We start from the raw sequence: 4,229 nt of genomic DNA on the forward strand, positions 1-4,229 counted from the left end.
GAAGACGAAGAATCCCCAGGAGATGATCACGACGGTGATGCTGTACACAGTCATCATGTAGAAGATGCAGGACATGATGATGAGGAAGATGTCGGAGCAGACGACGGGCATGATCATGAAGATGATGATGCCGGCGGAGCAGACGACGCTGGACCATCGATGGGCTGGGTGCAGGACCCTCATATTCAAGAGCTGCTTCTCAAGCAGACGAATAACACAAGAGCTGCCGCCCGAGAGAAAGCCAAGATGGATCAACTTGAGTTAGACGCGGTTACTCCATTGTATGAAGGATGCAGGCCCGAGGATACCCGCCTGAAAGTAACGCTCATGGCTCTGGAGATGAAGGTAAAACACAAAATGACCGACGCATGTTTCGACGAGAACATGTCATTCTGGCATGAACGTCTTCCCAAGGGGAACAAGTGCCCGACCAGTTTGGAGGAGGCAAAGAAAATCGTGTGTCCCCTGGATTTACCGCACGTGAAATACCATGTGTGCATGAACAATTGCATCATTTATCGGGACGAGCACGCGGAGTCTACCATATGTCCGGTGTGCGGCGTCACTCGATACAAGAAGAGGAAGAAAGCTCCTCGAAAAGAGGTGTGGTACTTTCCGATCACTCCTCGTCTGCAGCGGTATTTCGCGGACCCTAAGGTAGCAAAGCTCCTGCGTTGGCACGCGGATAGGAAGGAGAAGAAGCGAGAAGATGACGCAAATGATCCGGAGATAGATAAAAAATACAAGATGCTGAGTCACCCTAAGGATGCGAGCCAGTGGCAAGCGTTGAACTTCGAAGACTCAGAATTTGGGAACGATCCAAGGAACATCGTGCTGGGCGCGAGCACCGATGGAGTCAATCCATTTGGGAGCCTGAGAAGCACACATAGCACCTGGCCTGTGTTTGTGTGGATGTACAACCTTCCCCCTGGTTGTGGATGAAGAGGAAGTACATTCACATGAGTATGCTAATTGAAGGGCTGAAACAACCAGGGAACGACATCAATCTGTATCTGGGGCTGCTGAAAGAGGAGCTTGACATGCTGTGGAAAACGCCAGCCAATACGTGGGACGCCGCAGAGAAAGAATATTTCCCTATGAGAGCCGCACTGCTCACGATGGTGCACGACTATCTCGGTTACGGATATCTCGCGGGGCAGGTAGTCCACGGATTTTTTGGATGCGTAAGGTGCATGGATGACACAACGTATCACCAGCTAGATAGAGATCCCGGGTCTTGGAAAACCGTGTTCATGGGACATCGAAGGTGGCTTCGCGACGATGACCCGTGGAGGAAACACAAGGATCTGTTCGATGGTGAAACCGAACCCCGAAAACGCCCGTGTACGAGGAGCGGCGAGGAAATAGACAAGCTGTTGAAAAATTGGAAAGACTGCCCACTGCCGGGAAAGAAGCAAAAGGCGCTAGAGCCGGGAAAGAAGCGAAAGGCGCCAGAGCCGCTGCTGAAGGTATGGAAAACGAGGTCTGTTTTCTGGGACTTGCCGTACTGGAAGATCCACCGTGTGCCTCACAGCCTTGATGTCATGCATATCACGAAGAACGTGTGCGAGAGTCTGCTTGGTACCCTGCTCAACATGCCAGAGAGGACCAAAGATGGGCCGAAAGCAAGGGCATACTTGAAATCAATGGGCATCAGGCAGGAGCTTCACACTAATGATGATGATGATGATGATGATGATGATGATGATGAGGTGAAGCAGGACACAGAAAGTCGTCGCAAAGGCAAAAAGGCCAAGAAGACCGAAAATGACTACCCTCCCGCGTGCTTCACTCTAAGTCAGGAGGAGATCGAGCAGTTTTTCACCTGCCTCCTAGGAGTAAAACTTCCTTACGGTTACACGGGGAAGATAAGCAGATACCTAGACCCAGCGAAGCAGAAGTTCAGCGGGATGAAGTCTCACGACTGTCACGTGCTGATGACCCAGATACTTCCAGTTGCAATCCGTGGGATCATGGACGCGCACGTCCATGAAACACTATTTGGCCTATGCAACTTTTTCGACGTCATCTCTCAGAAGTCGATTGGCGTGAGGCAACTCAGAAGGCTACAGGTAGAGATCGTGGTGATACTATGCGACCTTGAGATGTACTTCCCGCCCGCATTCTTCGACGTTATGGTGCATCTGCTGCTCCATTTCGTGGAGGATATCATCCGACTCGGGCCGACGTTCCTGCACAGCATGATGCCGTTCGAAAGGATGAATGGTGTCATCAAAGGATACGTTCGGAACATGTCACGTCCAGAGGGAAGTATAGCCAGGGGTGGTCTGACTGAAGAGTGCATCTCCTACTGCACGAATTATCTAGGCATTGAGAACCCCGTTGGTCTGCCCGTCAACAGGCACCTCGGCAGGCTCACTGGATGGGGTCACCGTGAGGGTCGCCGCGAAATGCATGTCGACTTCGAGGGTCGACTCGCCGACTTTGAAAGAGCAAACCTACTCGCGCTACAACACATAGACGTGGTCGATCCTTGGGTGGTAGAGCACAAAACGTTTATTGAGAAGACGTAGAATGACCGAGGCCAACAGAGGACGGACGGAGATATACTCAAAGGGCACAACTCATGTTTCACGCGTTGGTTCAAGCAGAAGCTTCTGTCGTACCCTTTACATGAAGATTCTTCCGCGGAAGAACAACTCATATTCACCTTGTCACAGGGCGCCGAGCACAACCTGAGGACCTATGAGGCGTACGATATCAATGGCTACACATTCTACACCGCGGACAAGGACATGAAGAGAGATGGTTATCAGAACTCCGGGGTAACGATGGAATCCTACACCGGTAAGGACAAGGACAGATACTACGGAAGGATCGAGGAGATCTAGGAGCTGAGCTACGGTGGAGAGAAGGTGCCGATGTTCCGTGTCAGATGGGCCAAGAGCGTCCTAAAAGAAGGCCGATATTTCACCACCATGGTTATACCCGAAGCCAAATCCAAGACCTCGGGTTCAAACGTCACCGCGAAAAATGAGCCATGGGTACTGGCTTCCCAAGTGGACCAATGCTTCTTCATTACCAACCCGCCAAAGCCCAGTCGTGTTGTCGTGAGGAGAGGCAAAAGGAAGATCATCGGAATGGATGGAGTAGCCAATGAGCAAGACTTCGACAAGTACGGCGACCCGAGGATCGAACATGACGACGATGATGAAGTAGCAGCATACACCACAAGAAGAAGCAGGACCACCCTACCTAAAGGACGTCCGTTCCACAGAAGAACTCCATTTGCGAAAAAGAAGGGCAAGAAGATTGTGAACAGATAGCTAGCTAAGATTGATTGTATTTAAATCGTAGCCTTCATTTCTCGATTGTATTTCATGGGCACTTTTTGAACTATCATGAATATTTTTAAATTTCATGGACACTCGATCTCGATCCCCCTCCATCTCGATCGCTATCCCACCTCGCCAGATCCGGTCCCCCTCGCCGCCGAGCACCCCCCGGTCCACCGGCTGCCGCCGCTGACCCCCCGCACCCTCGATTCCCCTACTCAACCGCCGCCGCCGACCCCCCGCACCCCCAGCACCCTCCCCCGCTCCACCGGCATTAATGTTTGATGATATTTTAAAAAAAAATATGACTGTCTTATAAAAAAAATATTACTGTTATGATTTAAACAAGTTTGAACATATTTAAACACAAATAAGTATCAAACAACATTTTAAATGCATAAAAAAATTGTGGAGCCTAGGAATCGAACCCAGGACCTCCTGGTGTGAGAACTGGCTGCTGATCAATCGAGCTAGTAGAGGGAACTTGATGTCGATCAGGTCAGGTGGAAGATAACCTGTTGGTTCGAGCAGAAATAAAAAAAAATACTAATGGCGCACCAGGGCGAGGTGCGCCATTAGTATGGATGTACTTATGGCGCACCGTGGCGTGGTGCGCCATTAGTATTGTGCCGCCCCCATCCATATCCTGGCCCAAACCTATCCCCTCTCTCTCCCTCGCCCTCGCCCTCGATCCCCTTCCCCTCTCCTCTCCCGATGCCGCTGCCCCGCCACCTCGACGCCGCCCCGACGCCGCCTCGACGCCGCCCTGTCGTCCTCGTCTTCGCCGCGCCGCCCCGACACCGCGACGCCGCCGCCCCGCCGCACCGACGCGCGACGCCGCCGCCCCGCCGCCCCGTCGTCCTCGTCTCCTCGGCGCCGCTCTCCCCGCCGCCCTCGTCGCCGGTGGCCCGGACGCCCCCCGTCAACACCACC

The sequence above is a fragment of the Triticum dicoccoides genome, chromosome 3B (assembly GCF_002162155.2).
Source record: "Triticum dicoccoides isolate Atlit2015 ecotype Zavitan chromosome 3B, WEW_v2.0, whole genome shotgun sequence".
Classification (NCBI taxonomy): Eukaryota; Viridiplantae; Streptophyta; class Magnoliopsida; order Poales; family Poaceae; genus Triticum; species Triticum dicoccoides.